Source organism: Condylura cristata, unplaced genomic scaffold (assembly GCF_000260355.1).
Source record: "Condylura cristata isolate star-nosed mole 26May11 unplaced genomic scaffold, ConCri1.0 scaffold00007, whole genome shotgun sequence".
Taxonomy (NCBI): Eukaryota; Metazoa; Chordata; class Mammalia; order Eulipotyphla; family Talpidae; genus Condylura; species Condylura cristata.
The window spans coordinates 61,148,335-61,165,744 of record NW_004567108.1 but is presented as its reverse complement, the minus strand read 5'-3'; the positions used below and the strand labels follow the sequence as shown (position 1 = coordinate 61,165,744).

Genomic DNA, 17,410 nt, shown 5'->3' with positions numbered 1-17,410 from the left:
AGTCAAGCAAAAACTGCACTGAAGCAAGCACTGCTGAAACGCCAAAAAACAACAACAAAACCTCTTTATAGACACGATAAATGGAATTGAGTACCACAGACATCGCAAAAAGGAGAGAGCTGTAGAAGGATATTCAATAATTTTGTGTGACAACAACACGACATTGGGAGGCATAGCTGAATGTCATTTCTAGACATTTCTGATTATTTTTCAAGGATGCTTACAAAGCAGTCTTCCATGACAGACATAGTTTCCCTCCCTGACTTGTACGCATGAAGATCTGATGCAAAGTTCCTGCTGCTTGCTCCCTTCTCTATCAGTCAAGCTTACAGAAGTATAAAACTGGGGTGCGAAGAGCAGACGGGACTATTGTGATGGCACCTGGGTGAAATGGTGGTGGGAAGTCTGTGGGGATTACAATGAAAAAATGCGCAAAATGAAGAATGATGAAATAAATAAATATAAAAGTGTGGCAAATGAACCAAATAGCACCTATGTGCTGCACTTAGGAATTGCTTGAATGCTTGAAACTGAAGTCTCAAATGGAACTTCAAATTACATGCAATTTATGATTCCACTTATACAACATCGTGGAAAATGCAAAATGATGAGGACAGGAAAAATGGAGGTCTGTTAATGAGAGAGGTTGATTACAAGGAGGTAGAAGAAAGCAACCTTTTGGGTTGTTTCTTAAACATTATTTTTGATAATAAATTTACCTCAGTTCATGTTATTGCTTTTATTTATTATCATTACTGCCTAATGTTCATTAACTAACCCCACACTATTGGCACAAGATGTGTTTAAATGCCAAACATCAAGTGCCAAAGTTTTGTCCTTTCATTCATCTTCAAAACCATTTAGAATATGACATTAAAAGTTTTATAATTAAGACAATTAGAGTTGGCTTTGGGATCAAATATTTCATTCAATTATTTAATATCAACAGAACAGCTTCATCCTGAATTTGAGGGCAAGAAAAGACAATCAGCCAAAGGAAATCTTATAAATGATTTAATACAATTAGATAACTGTAGTAAAGCTATAACTTGAGGTCTTAAAATTGTTTAAAAAGAATTTTCCCTGAGTAAAATATCAAGTGCTAAAAAAAACCCAGCATTTAATTAGCATTTGTTGAATAAATGATGAATAAAAAATGAGATCATAAAGTATAGGAAAGTGTTCATCTATTAGGAATTACAAACTTTGCATAAATATAACATTAAGTAGCAATCATGAAAAACAAGACCTCTTCTACCTCTCTCTCAGAAATGCTAACAGTGATGTTCAATTATCTCTTAACATTGTTTCTGTCACTGTACATACTTCCATATTACCATATTCATCATTTCATCAGTTGATATTCATCAATTCATTCACTTTACAAATACAAAGTACACAGTTATGGGGAAGACAAAGGTACAAAAATATACCATTCTTACCCTCATGGGTCTTACTGTGTAGTGACTGGAGTTTTATTAGTAGTATTAAACACATGACTACAGGAAAAGCTATATATTTTTCCAAACATGTATTATCTTACTGGAGAAATAGAAGAGATAAGGTAGAAATATTAGCATTTTATGGGTAAGGAAATAGGCTCAAACTAGTAAATGTATAATTACAAAAAGCAAAAAGAAAATGTCAAAACTTAAAGGATAGAGTGGGGAAATTGTCCTTGCCTCAAAGTTAGGGCTAGTTCTCTTAAGAAAAAATGTTTACAGTTTTATTTTCTTGGTCATTCTAAAATATGACTCACCAAAAATGAATAAATAAATAAAATATGATTCACCAGACACAGGCTTAAAAATTATAATTCTTAAAGAAATGAACTTTACTATTTTATTTAGAATCACTTCAGAGTGAAGACAGTGAATATACAGCCCATAAAAAGAGACAAAAAATAGTTCTCATGAATAATATCTTTTTAGGTATCTTTCTTTAAATTCTGAAACTGTGAAAACCAATTTTGGAACATCTACTTCTCCAAAAGCCATAAAATAGGAATTTTTGATCTCACTTAATTTTGATCATTAGAATGTTTTGAGATGATTAAGTTTTAAAGAGGTCATTGCTTACATCTCAAATATTTACCAGCCTATATCCTTATAAATGTGACTTATTCCCAAAGATAGAATAAATGTATTTTAACAAAGAATTTTGCACATTCTCCCCATCAAAATTAAAGAGATAAGGTGGTAGAGAATTTAAAGATTCAGGCCAGCCTTTTTATTGCCAATTACATTAGCATTCTCAAACATCAGGGAGGATTGGAATTACCTAGAGGAGTTACAACAGACAGCTGGACATCACTTTCAATTTCTGATTCTACAGACCTGATGGGAAACCAGAAAATCTGCATTTCTAACAAGCTCCCAGGAGATGTGAATGCTACTGTTCAGCATATATGCTTGCTAAACTACTACTGGTCTTAGACATAAACCTTAGGGAGATCTACAACTAGAAGTGGAAAAATACTTTTATTTCCAGGAGTAGTTCAATTTTGTTAGTCCTTAATTAGCATCACTGATGGTCATACTGGAAAAGTTACACAAAACTCACTATAAAGATGGTATCACACGCATGGCCCTCCTCCTTGTCACCTGGAGAGGCTGTATGCACAATGCATCAAAGCGTATTCTCAGAAGGCAAATTGCTTGGACTGGAATTCAAATCTGCAATTTAATAGCTATGACTTTTGAAAAAGTTAATTAACTTCTCTCTGGCTTGGGTTCCTTATCTATAAAAACTGGAAATTTTAGCATTCAATTCATAGAGGTTTTAATTTTAATTTGGGGGTTAAATTTTTGTTCTTCCATAACAGCACATGTTTCACTCATGCACCACCAAACACCCAATGCCTTTTTTTTTTTTTTAAAGATTTATTTATTTATTCGTACAGAACTGGGGTACAGGCCAGAAATGCGGAGGGTGGGAGGAGTCACCAGAGACAGAGCGGGGAGCAGAACAGGCAGATCGACGACGAAATACACTGCTGAGGGGAGCAGCGGGCGGGTCAGGAGAGGTCTGCCTCGCCATGTGGTCGCCTCCGGGGCAGGCGGGGATCGAACTCATGCGGAAGTGGCTTTGGTTTCTTAGTGCTGTGCTTTAACCCGCTGCGCCACAAGGGAGGGCCCCAATGCCTTTTCCCCCTCTACTTCCCTCCCCTTCCTTGTCCTCTCTCCCTGGTAAACATTCAATTCTTTCACAAAGTTCAAGATTTATTAATACTGTATTTGCATGTGTATATTTTTTTTTATTTATAGCCCAGAGATGAGTGAAATCACCTGAAGATTTTTATGCTGTTTCAATGAGGCTATACTTAGAACTACATGACATAATTATACATAAATGTTTATTAAATAAAAGTTGATCTCAATACAAAATTTCAGGAGATTTTCTATCAGATTTCAGAACTATGCACAGCTGTAATCTTGAATCCACTGCCTTTTATTAAATCAGAACTCAATTTCCAGCCTATATCCACTTAGATTTCTATTAAGTTTTTCTATACAACTATATCCTCATTAAATATTCTATTATGCTTTCTCTCATTATCCTCATGCCCACATTCTTACTGTTTAATTAAGCAAACATTACAAGTCTCCAAATCTTTTGTTGGACTGAAACACAGTATGTGTACATCACACAGCAAATAAATAAAGTTCTTGTTTTTTTCTTCATTTAAATGCTACAATTGTTAAGCAATAAAAGTAAACTAAAATAATAAATTCAATTACAAATTAAAAAAATCAGCTATTCTTTAGTATGTTGACAAAATCTATGCATTCATTTCTATGCATTCATTTCACATGTTGGGCCAAATTTCTTCTAGAAAAACTTCTCAAACCACACAGCTTTTGCTCTCTTAGCAAACATGTATTTATTAGTTTTTCTGTCTTGTCTGTGCAATAAAACAATGTAGGGCAGAGTTCACTTGTTTCTTTTGTCTCTTCCTATCATTCAGTGATGGCATTAGATCCACTGAAGATAAACAATGACAAATTCAGGACCATGGGATTCTGGTGACAATAATAATGTTTAATCTTCTGAAGGGTGTTCCAAAAATCACATTTACTTTTAAATGAACCAAATCCTCAAACAGGATTTCTTCACTATGACTTATAAAAGCATTCAGTGTTGTTGCTTAAAATTTTTTTGTTGAAAATGCATTTGTTATTGATATGGGAACTCAGTAATATTTAAGAATTGTATAGATGAAACCAAAAAACGGCAATGGAGAATGTCTGTATTATATTTTATAATAATATCCTTACATCTTTTCATGGTCCTCAATTTGATAAATATATATTGGGAAGAGTTATGCCTTTCTTATGTATTATTTCCTTAAGCTGGAAATTTACTTTATCTCATATAAGTATGGCGGTCCCTGTCTTTTTTAGGGTCCAATTTGCTTGTCAGATTGTTTGCCAACCCTTTTCTTTGAGTTTATTCTTATTTACCTGTAGAGCTCAAGTCCCAGGAGCAAATGGTTCAATAGTGAATTACACCAAGGCTTAAAACATAAACTAATTCCTGTCCTAATCTTCTCCCAAATATCAAGAAAAGGGAATGATTCCATAACATTTTATAATGCCATCATTATCCTGAAAGCAACAGCAGATGAAGTTATTAGAAAAAAAATAAAAAACTACACTTTTGCTGATAAAAAGAGATGTAAAAATACTCAACAAAATTTTAACAAACCTAATTCAACAATGCATTAAAGGATCATACATCATGACCCAGTGGGATTTAATCTAGGTATAAGAGAATGTTTCAACATCTGAAAATAGATTAAATATCAACCAGCACACCAACAATAGGAAATGCAAGATATGGTTGAATTAGCAGATATCATTTGATAAAATTCTACATTCATATCAACACTACACTTATAATAACAGCACTAAAAAACAACTTCCAAAATAGGAGGACAGAGGATCATACCTAATAAAGGCCATATATGACAAATCTGCAGTTAGTAACAGTCACAATGGTAATGGCTTGCCTCTAAGATCTGGTACAAGGAAAGGACGGCTACTTTCACTACTACTATTTAACATAGTACTGGAAATCCTAGCAAGAACAATAAGGCAAGAGAAATAAAAAAGAACCCAAACCGGAAAAGAAGTAAAATTATCACAATTTGTGGTTGCATTATAATTAATAGAATACCTTAAAGAAGTTAACTAAACACAGATATATAAAGGTTAACTTAAACATAGCTCTCTACATTAAAGTGGCTAATTACAAATCATTTTACAAATTTCAAGTGTCTTTCTATCTCCAAGCAATGAGATAAAAGAGAAAGAAATGAAGAAAATGCCATTTATACTCACATCAAAAGAATTATTCAGGGGCAAACTTAACAAAGGAAGTGAAGCATTTGTACGATGAAAACTAAATGACATTTTAAAAGAAGGCAAAAAGATACAAAAATATGGAAATATACTACCTCCTCATGGATTGGGAGGATTAACAATGTTAAAATGATCACCTTACCCAAAGCAATATACAGCAATATGCAATCCCTATTAGGCTCCAACTTCATTCTTCAAAGAAACAGAGCAAATAGTATTGAAATTTAGATGGAACCACAAAAGACATCTGGTAGCCAAAGCAATCTTGACAAAAAGAATAAAAGGACTGGAGGTATCACATTCCCAGATTTCAATCTAAACTATACAATTCAAATAATAAAAAGAGTAGTATTAAAATAAAAATAGACATACAGTCCAATAGAACAGAATTGAGAGCCCAGAAATAAGCTCACATTTACATGGAAAGTTAATTTATAACAACAACAACAGAAAAAAGGCAAGAGAATTCAACAGAGAAGGAAAATATCTTTAGCAAGTAATGTTGGTAAAATCTGGGTAGCCACATACATAAAAAAAGAAAATAGATCACTCTTTCACATCACACACAAAAATTAATCCAAAATAGTTTAAAAGACTCAGATGTAAGAATGGAAATCACAAAATACATAGAAGAAAACTGGCAAGGGTTCTATGGCACTGGTTTCAGTGAGGTCTTCATGAATTTGTGAATCAACAGCAAAAGAATTAAAAGAAAATATAAATAAATGGGAATATATCAAACTAAAGAGGTTCTGCAGAATGAAATAAACTCTTACTAATAGAAAAAGACAACCAACTCTATGGGAGAAAATATTTGTACACTTTATGTTAGATGAAAAGTGATATCAAAGATTTAACAAAGAACTCCTATATATTAATGAAAACAGATAATCCAATCAAAGATGGTCAGAAGTATACACACAATTTTCTAAAAATCTCTAGATGACCAACAGTCACATGAAAAAAAAAATGCTCATCATCATTTATCATAAGAGAAGTGCAAATCAAAACTATAGTGAGAAACTGTGACAATGATCCATATCAAAATTCCAGAAACAACATGTGTTGATGAGGATGTAGGGAAAAGGAACCCCTCTACAGTGCTGTGGGGATGTAGATTTGTCTATTTTATAAGAAAAGCAGCATAAAAATTTCCAAAAATGTTAAAAAGAGATCTACTATACAATTTAAAAATTCTACTGCTTGGTATCTGATGAATATAAAGTAGTTATTTAAAGGGATATATACCTCTTAAGTTCATTACAGAAACAACCAGAGTACCTAAGAAGAGATCTTGAATTAGAAAGATATGGTATATGTACACAGTGGAATACTAGTTAGCTATCAAAAATGATTATATTTTGCCATTTGCTACAGCACAGAACTGGAGATAATACAAAGCAAGTTAGAAGGATAAAACAGATATAAAGTCTTACTTATATGAGGAGTAGAGAAACACAAATGGTGTGCCAGGCAGACAAAATCAAACCACTAATAAATCCCTGAAGTCTGATTGTACCACTGAGGTTAAGAAGGGGGAAGAGCAAAATGTGAAGGTAAACAGTGATTTATGGGGAGGACTTTGGGTGCCTTTGTGGGCTACATAGTGTGGTAATACACATCTAGAATGATGTAGCCAATACCTATGAAGTATACACAGTGTTGTAAAGTAATGCAATTTAAATTAAAAGAAGTTGAATAAATTCATGTTTATCATCAAAACACACCTAATTTCTTTTTTACTTTCATAATGAATTTGGTATAATTCATTAGTTCCATCTATAAGCCATAGAATAATAATGTATCTCATGTTTTGTCCCAGGTTACACACATATCTGTTTAGTATATCTGTCTGTTGGGGACCGAGGCCGGCATCTTGAGTCTGTCAGCATCTTGCGCCATAAAAAGGTGAAATGGAGTCCGGATAGAGAAACATCCGGGTTGCAAAATGCATGTGGGAAGAACTCCCTGCCCCCACCTTTTTCCTTTTCCTCTTTCTTTTCTCGCCCACTTTCGCCCCTCGCGAGACCAACTGCCACCAAAACATGTTGCATTTCTATTGGCCTTCTCCCTTTCTGGCATCCCTCTCCTCTTGTATAAAGCTGAGATAAAAACCCAATAAAGAGTTCTTTCTTTGTTCTGCTACACGCGTGTGACTGATTCTTTTGTTTGCCGGACCTGGGGCCCCGACTCTCTGGCCTTGCTGGTCAAGGTCCCCCGCATCTGTCAAACTTTTATTTCCAAACAGAAACATAAAATAATAAATGTTAATTAATTTGTGCTATAGGAAAAAGGATGAAACAGTATCCAGATAACTGATTTTTAATGCATCCAAAGCTTCACAGCAAATATATTTTCACGTCTGTGAAGACAATACTTTTTAAATTTAATTATCTAAAATTTCATTGTATATCACTTAGCAAGTGACATTTTTATGGTACTTGATACTTTACAAAATTTTTTACTACCTTGACTTTATAACAACACCGTGAAGTAAATAAGAAAAACAAATTTGGTTTCAAAGAAAAAGAAAAAACAAACATATATGAAAACCAATTTTACCAGGACATATTAGTTGGAAGAAGTGTCATGTTGAATCAGCCTCAGAATTGCCTTTCTTGTATATTCAACTCCAAAAAAAGTAAAGTAAAACCATTATGGTAAGAACATTTCTCTAATTGCCTAAATCTCCAAATTGGACTTTCTACGAAGTCAATAAAAGAAATGCAACTATCCATATTCAAATCAATGATCTAGATCTGTCCAAACAGTTTAAAAAATACTTTGAGTCACACAATCCCATAGGAGCTGTTTTATATTCTTCTCAGCTTAGAATCTACAGCTAAGTCATGAAACAATGACACCCATAAGCGCACATAAGAAATCACTGAAGAGTTCCCCTAAATTGTGGTAATTGTAAAATATTTGCAAAGGTAATGGATATAATTTTCCCAATTTGGATCTTTTTTAGTTTCACTGATTCTTCCTTGTATGTGATACTAGAATAGTCAAAGGCATCTAGTTGCTACTCTAGACATTAAATGCCATACCATACCTCTATATTATTAACTATAATATTCCTAATAAAGGTAGTGTTTTCTGGACATTTTGTATACACCTGCATCTATAAGTTATGTCATCCTAAATTCTTTAAAATGTTTTACAAGTCCTATTTATTAAACACCTCTTGTGTGCCACCTTAAGCCAGTCTCAGGGAAGATAAAGTGCGTTTATAAACTCCTTGACTTCACAGATTGCACAACTCGAAAAGATATATAAAATAAAATAATTTTAATATTGTATAATAAGTAATATAATCATGCCTAGTGCAGAATTCTATTAAACGCATGGAAAAAAGCAAAACATGATTTGAACTAGTAAGGTTAAGAGCTACTTTAAACAGAAAATGATGCTCAAAATATATCACAGAAAAAGGGATGGTATTTCATATACAGAAAAGTGTGAAGTAGATCATATTCTGAAACATGAAGAAGACTGAGATAAATTGCAATTTTTAAACACCTGAAAATTAGTAGGAGAAACAACTAGAAAAGACTGGATCACAAAGTATCATTATATGATAGGAAGTTTCAACCAGACAAGTAGAAAATGTAGATTCATTCAAATATTTTAAGTATTTACATGACATAGCATAACAGTAGGGAAAAGGATCAACAAGCAAGGAAAACAACAGTCTGGCAGGGGGGAATATTGACTATATGGATGTTCCAAATATGTCTTATAATTTATTTACATGCTAGAAAGGATGGTATTAATGAAGACCAAGATTAAAGAAGCAGGAATGAGCTTCTGTTGGAATGCGAAGTGGAATGAGAAATGAAAAATATAATGAATCCACATTTGAATGTCAAGTTTGATACTATATAAATGTTTAATAAAAATGTTTCATATTTATAGATTCATTCTAGCAGGATGGTGAAACAAACAAACAAACAAACAAAACTCACAAGAAAGAGGTTATATTGGGTAGAGGAACTAGGATCAGATTATAGAAGAACCTGAATAAAGTATGAAACCTGGATTGATACCCCCCCAAAAAAGGTATTATATGTTTCTTCAAAAGGAAAGTGATATGGCATAATGTTTTAGAAAAAAAGATCCAGAAAAATGAGTAAATTAATTGCTTGCAATACAGATTTAAAGCAATGAAAATCCTATGAATAAGAAGACAAAAGGCCCAGAGAAGAAGGAAAAGAAGAGAGAGATCACTGTAGTAACCTATTCCTCAATCTCTGTTATCTGTCCAAGGGATCTCTTTTCAGGTATTTTCACATCTACCCTAAGCCTTCAAGAATTTTCCATACATGTTGGTGACTCCCAAATTCTGTACATTTTGCTCTTACATATATAATACATTAACATATAACCCAATATATATGAATATATAGTATATAAATGTAAATATATTAACATATGAAGATATGTATAAATTATATATACATTACATAAATACACAATGCCTTCCACAACAATCTATTTAAAATATCACATATACTTCATATGCCACATCCCCCAAATTTCCTCATAAATCTAGATTCAACCCAATCTCAGTTCATGACATGATGACCTAGCTGCTCAAATGACAACCTTAAAAGCAAACCTTAAATTCTACCTCCCACCAAATTCTTTGAGAAGTCTTGTTGACAGCAAACTAAGTTTCTCATTTTCTTTCTTTCTTTTTTTTTTGGTAAGTCTCAAATATACCTTTGCACATCCATTTTTACTTCAATGGTGCACTACTTGGCTTCCACAGTGAAGCCACAATCGTTTTCATAAAATGCAAGTGAAATCATGGATTTTGCTCCAAGACCAACCTTGCAGCACAAAGTAAATATTTAATAGTTTCACCGGTTAGACTCACTTCCTTTGTTAGTTTTTTATTGCTGTTGTTAACCAATCAGCACAAACTTAGTGATTTGAAGCAACCAAGTTTATCACTGTATAATCCTGGAAGTCACAAGTTTGAAATGTCTCTCTTGGGGTAATAATCTATTATTTGCTTTTTACCAGCCAAGGCTGCCTCATTCCTTGGCCCTTGGCTTAATGATTCTAATCACTACTTCTATATATTTTTTTTCTTGTAAGAATCATTGTGATTACAACAGAACCATCTGGATAATCCAGGATATTCTATTTCATGTTTTTTATATAATGATATCTGCAAAGTGTCTTTGGCTACATAATGGCACAAACTCACAGGTTCTGGGAATTAGGATATATACATATATATTAGACAGAAGATATTATTTGGCTTACTATGTTTTTTTTCCCCCCTGACTTGCAGTGTAATTCTCCATTCCAAGTGCATAAACCTAAACTTGCATAATCCCTAATTATAACAAAATAATTTTCACCCAAAGATCAGATGCATGTCTTTCTGAAGCTACGTGTTTTCACACCTTTCACCATTCTACCTTCAATATGAATATCCAGTTCACCAACATCTCCTGGAAGCTTTCCCTGAATTGTCATGGTAACATGGCCTTCTTATGTCCTCTAAATTACCATAAATTCCTCTAGAATAGGGTTTATCACCTCAATCGTTTTTCTTATTTGCTTCTCTATCCTCCCAATCAGATTCTCCTTTCTTTGTGTCAAAGATTGTGATAGCCATCAGGGAATCTTCTGTATTTAAAATGGTCTTTACAGTTTCTTCTATTACATAACAAGCACTCAGTGTATTGCTGAAAGCTTAACCGAAGAGCCAGAGACCTACTTACTATTTGTAAATTTCTAGACATGTTGATACAGTTATTTCAGATGGACAGAGATGACCTAGAAAGTTCACACTCAAGACTGTAACAGGAGTGGAGAAATTATTTTTCTTATTTTTTTCTTAATTTAAATATCTATTTACATTATTGCAAATTTTAAAACAATGTTTACTGACCCCAGTCCCCAATTTACCAATGCATTATCACCACAGTCCCCCACGTCTCCACCACTACAGTCTCCCTCCCTCTTTTGATACCTTTTTGTCCCCCTCCCCTGTAGGATATCTCTGGTTTATAATTGTCTGTTATTCTTTTGTTTTGTTGGGTTTTGTATTGTAATAACAATACAATTTTGCCCCCTATATCTTATCTGATTCTCTTACATTAGGTGTGGGGAAATACTTATTTGTTTTAAAGATTGATTTATTTATGCATACAGAACTGGGATGAAGGCCAAAGATGAAGTGGCCATGAGAGGATTCACTAGAGACAGAGTGGGGAGCAAAACAGGAGTACACTGCTTGAGGGGAGCAGCAGCCGAGACAGGAGAGGCCTGCCACACCAGTGTCACCACCGGAGCAGAGATGGAGCTTGCACTGAAGTGGCTGCCACTAGCTTGTAGTGCTGCATCCCAATCTGTTGAGCCGCCAGGGAGGGCCAGAGAAATATTTTAAAAGTTAATTTTAGAGAGGATTCAAATACTCTATTGACTCTAAGAATCCATTATTATGGACATTAAAAAACAATTCTTATGATCTCTAATGAAGTGATTCCAGGGAAACAAAAAGAAACAGATTTAACATTTAAAAAATAATATAGCATTTTTTAACAAGTCTTGGGAAAAATCACACCTTGATATCACCCTCAGATGATATCAGTCCATAATAGTGAAGGTCATGATTAGAATATGAGGGTCATTTACAGGGACACACACAGAAATTATAATTCATCTTCCTGTTTTTGAATCTATTTCTCATTAATTTAAATAGTTGCTAGTTATGGATCAAGGCTTACAGTATTATAACTTTTCTGTATGGGATTTTCTACTATAAACGTCATTTTTACTTCAGTTTTAAAATATACCAGCTGTTATATAAATAACAGAAGGAAGAACATAAGTTGCATTTTCTCTGTGGTTTATAATTTCATATGAATGAGGCTCTTCATTTAAAAATAAAATCACTGCAGATATCTTTTTAAGTAGTCCCTGGTCCTACTTTAAATGTTATTATTTTATTTCATTAAAATTCTTAGCATGCATATTTGGTATACATAAAGTAGGATGTGGAACAAGTCTTCAAGCCCCAATTAAATGATTACCACTAAGGAAAACATAGCAGAAAGAATACTAAACTTAATTCATCTGGTAAAGAAAATATCAGATTCTTTTAAAAAGTGAAAACAAGCAATATCCACTCGTGTTTCATTCTCACTTTTGAAATCTGTTAATACAGGAAAACCAATCTGTAAATAAGGAATATTAAGTATAAATTGCTTTACCACTTTAAAATCAATTAGAGCAAAGTGTTCCTGAAATGCCCAATGAATTTGGGAGTGAATCAAACACAGTTCATATTGGTATAAAACACAATTTACACAATGGGTCCATAAGAAATTCTTTCTGTACTTACATGTATTTATGAAGATTTCTAAGAGTGATATAACTGTATGTAAAATAACTTATAAAAGGGGAACTAAAATGGAATACATCATATTTCCAAAGGGATTAAATTCAGAAATTGAAACCATGCTCCACTTTGGAAATATTAAAATTTCCACATTATCCTAAAACAAAATAATGAATTATTTTGGTTATATCTTTCAAATAATACATCCAATATTTATTAAATATGCATACAATATTCAATTATTGAATTATGCACTGTGACATACAGAAAAGTAAGTGAAAGTATTTTAATTGTTCCCAAGCTTATTACTCAATGGGATATCAGAAATATACAGAAAACAGCAATAGCTGACTAAATAACAGCTATAACTACAGCAAAATTCAGTATCCAGATAAAGAGATTTTTATATACTTTCTGAATTAGTATATTAATTAATCATGAAAAAAGAAACTGCAAACATTATAATCAAAGACTTTCTATTACTGCAGATTCAGTATATAAGAACTGTATATTATAGGAACTGAGGGAGCCCAGTTCTAAGGAAAAGATTATGTATGTTCTCAGGAAGAGACTAATGAGCATGGAATAGAACAGTTTCCGCCTCTGTCATACTCTTTATCTACCCACTATATACCATTCTTCATCTGCCTTCTAATTAGGTGTACAATTTCTCCTACTTGAATTATACAGTAAAAACATTAACTGTATTCTACATCAGAATACTTTTGTCTTTTTCCTAGTAGGCACTTTTCTTATGAGATCTCATTATTTTTGTCTATTGGACTTGGAGATTTTTCAGATCAAATTTGTTCTCAATATGTAAGTTAAAGATTTAAAAAGTAAATCTTTAAAGGAGATGATAATCCATCAAATCATTTATAACTGATGAGTTACAAAATAAGCAAATTATTGACAATATGTGACTTTTTTTGACAAAGATAGACTATAACTGAAAACAGTACTTCAGCAACTTACTTTTCCATGTTTAGAATTAACACACGGGCTCTCCCTCCTGGCACAACGGGTTAGGACACAGCACTGCAAGCTAACCACAGCCGCTTCTGTACGAGTTCCATCCCCAGCCCAGAGGTGACCCACATGGCGCAGCAACTCTTTCCTGACCAGCCCTCTGCTACACTAGGCAGTGTACTTCGTTGATCTGCCTGTTCTGCTTCCCATTCTGTTCGGGTGAATCTTCTCACCACCCATGCACCTCTGGCCTGTACCCCAGTCCTGTATGCATAAATAAATAAATCTTAAAAAATGATAATTTACACACTTGGCATGTCGATCCTCTATGAATTTAAGCAATTATTGAATTGCTTAGGTATTTAATTCAAATGACATATTTATAAGTTTCCTGGGTACAATCTTTTGGCATTTGTTTAAACTTTTAAGTATACTTTATCCTAATTTCATTAATATTTTGATTAAAATCTTAACTGTAGACTTTTACTATTCTACTCACCAAAAGTTGAAAATGGAGAAAAACCTGAAGCAAAATGTTCTTTGTCAAGTTGTAGTTTAATATTATGCCATTGGATATTATAAAAGGACACTAAAAGCAGCAACTTATGAAACCTGTCCTTAAACTTGTACAGAAATGCAGTGAAAGACATTGTTACATTGAAAAACCCTATAGAAAATTCCCATACAATTTACTGGTACTAAAACTATGCTTTAAACAAATTAATAACCTTCTCAAATTTGAAATTAGTTAACTATTCCTCTAATGGTTTATAGCTAACTATCAAGCTTATCAAAGATATTATTATAAGGCTTTAATTACTTACATTTTGCATTTTATTTACTATTTTAAAATTTCCATCATTTACTTACATGTTCCTGTACTGATAATTTCTACTTCTACTTAGACATGATCTCACTATAGTTATTATGCAAGTTTTTTTTGAAACTTGAAAAAATAAAAGTTGATTTCATTCTGTTTTTCAAAGTACCATTATATGCTTTAACTTCTTTAAGCAATAAAGGAAAATATTTTAATAGATGGAGACTGAACACCATAATATTGAAAGACCACTGAGTTAATAAGGAAGTCAAAGAAGAAATTATAAAATAACTCAGACAAATGAAAATGAACATAAAATAATCCAAAACTTCAGGAGATGTGGCAAAAACATACTAAAAGGGCATTATATGGCAAGACAGGCCCATATCAAGAAATAAGAAAGGTCTCAGTAAACTTTCTTTCTCAATTTGAGAAACTAGAAAAAGAAGAACAAACAAATCCAAATGTAACAACAGAAGTAATTAAAATCAAAGCACAAGTAAAATAGAAATTTAAAAGTCCAAAAGATCAATAAAGCCATTCTTTGAAATGCTTCTTTGAAAAAAATAAGCAAAATAGAAAAACCTCTAGCACTCCTAACTTAGAAAATAAGGGAGAAATAGAATACAAAAATCAAAGAGTACATTCACAAAAGTGCTGCAGAAATCAAGAGGATAGTGGCTACTATGAACATCTAAAGTCTAATAAATTCAAAAACCTAAAAGAGGTAGGAAAGTTCTTAGAATATGATTTTACAATAATCCAAGACTGAATACTAGAAATAAAAGCACCAAACAAACCAATTACTAGCAAGAAACCCTCCCAACAAAAACAAGGGTCTGTAACATATGGCTTCCCAACCCCTCCCAACAAAAACAAGGGTCTGTAACATATGGCTTCTACTATGAAAACTTCAAAAACAACAATGCCTAATTTATTCAAACTCTTCCAAAAATTGAAATGGAAGGTATACTTCCAAATACCTTTTATGAAGCTAAAAGGTATCTGGCTTAATAACAAAACCAAATAGAGACAACATACAAAAAAAAAAAAAAAAAGGAAAATTATGCCACAATCTCCCTAATGAACACAAAAGCAAAATTCCTGAATAAAATTCTAGCAAAACAAGTTCAAAAATGAAGGAAAAGGATATGAACTTTGACCAAAAGAAATTCATACCAGGAAAACAAGGATGGTTCAATATCTGAAAATCAATCAAAGTAAGTCACTTATCAACAAAAGAAAGCTGAAAACCATATAATCATATCAGTACATGCTGAAAGAGTATTTTACAAGATACAACATAAATTTATATTGAAAATCCTAAAAAACACTGTGGATGAACAGATACACTTTAACATAGTGAAAGTCATTTATGACAAACCCATAACTAATATCATTCAAACGGTGAAAAGATAGTCTTTCCCACTAAGCTCTGATAAAAGACAAGAATGGCTGTTCTAATTGTTGCTAATCCAGACATCTTACCAAGACATAGACAAAAGAAAAATATAAAATGAATCCAAATTAGCAGACCACATGATAGTCTACCAGAAGCACAACCAAGCTTTTACAGAAAATGAATTGAAATAATACCTGACAAAGTGAGAGTGTATAAAATCAGCACACATAAATCATTTACTTTCCTATTAACAAATAATAAGCCAAAAGAAGAAAAAGCTAAGAAAGTGACCTCATTTACAATTATACCAAAAAAAAAAAAAGATTTAAATACCTAGAAGTAATGCTAACAAAAGAGCTAAATGGTCTACATTTAGATATTTATAAAGAAAACTATAAGGCAGTGTTAAAAGAAATAGAAGACACAAAGAAATTGAAAAATATTACTGCTTATGGGTTTTAAGAAGCAGCATTCCCAAAATCACTATCCGACCCAAAGTAATACACAGATTCATGCAATTCCAGTGAAATCCAGTGGCATATTTCAAAGAATTGGAGAAAATACTACTGGAATCATGAAAGACACTGAATAGCAAAGCAAGAGATCCAAGGTATCACACATCCATTCCTCAAGCTATATTATAAAGCCATACCAACCTGATACTGGAACAAAAGCAAACACACATGTCAATGGAATAGAACTGACAACTCAGAAATAAATCTATGTGTATATGGACAGTTAATCTACGTCAAAAAAGCCTGAAACAATGATAGCTTCTTCAATAATTGGCATTGGGAAAACTGGACATTACATGCAAAAGAACAAAACTGGATTAGAAATCTCACAACAGATACCAAAATCAATCGAAAACATATCAGAGACTTGAATACAAAACCCAAAACCATAAAATACACAGAAGAACAAATGGGCAAAATATTTCATCACAAGAGATTTAGTGATGCTTTCAGAGATTCATCGGCAACAGCAAAGGAAAACAAAAGAGAACATAAAACAGCTTGGGTTAATTCAAACTAAAGAGCTGAATAGTGAACAAAATAATAATTAGAATGAAAGATACCCTAAATGAATGGGAGAAAAAATTTTCACACAGTACATTGGACAAAAGTCTGATATCAAAAACATACAAAGAACTTATAAAACCCCACAAGATACAAAAGCAAATAAATCAACCAAAAGATGGACAAAAATACTAAACACTTCTCCAAAGAAGACATACAAAGAGCCAGCTGGTATATGGAGAAAAAAAATCCCATAAACACTTATTATTAAAGAAATGCATATCAAGACCATCTCACACCAGTGAGAATGGCTCTTATAGAAAAGACCAGAAACAACAAATACTGGCATGGATGTAGACAAAAGGGAACACACCTACACTGCTGGTGGGAATCGGCCTGTCAGCACTTGTGGAAAGCACAATACAGGTGTCTCAAAAATTAAAATGGATTTAAAAAATTCCTGGATGGAATCCA

At 32.8% G+C, this 17,410-nt stretch overlaps 1 protein-coding gene across 1 annotated transcript in view; it reads right to left on the bottom strand.

Moving 5' to 3' along the window:
- FER (fer (fps/fes related) tyrosine kinase) overlaps nucleotides 1-17,410 on the bottom strand; it is a 382,708-nt gene that overhangs the window by 162,431 nt on the left and 202,867 nt on the right. The window lies entirely within an intron of this gene.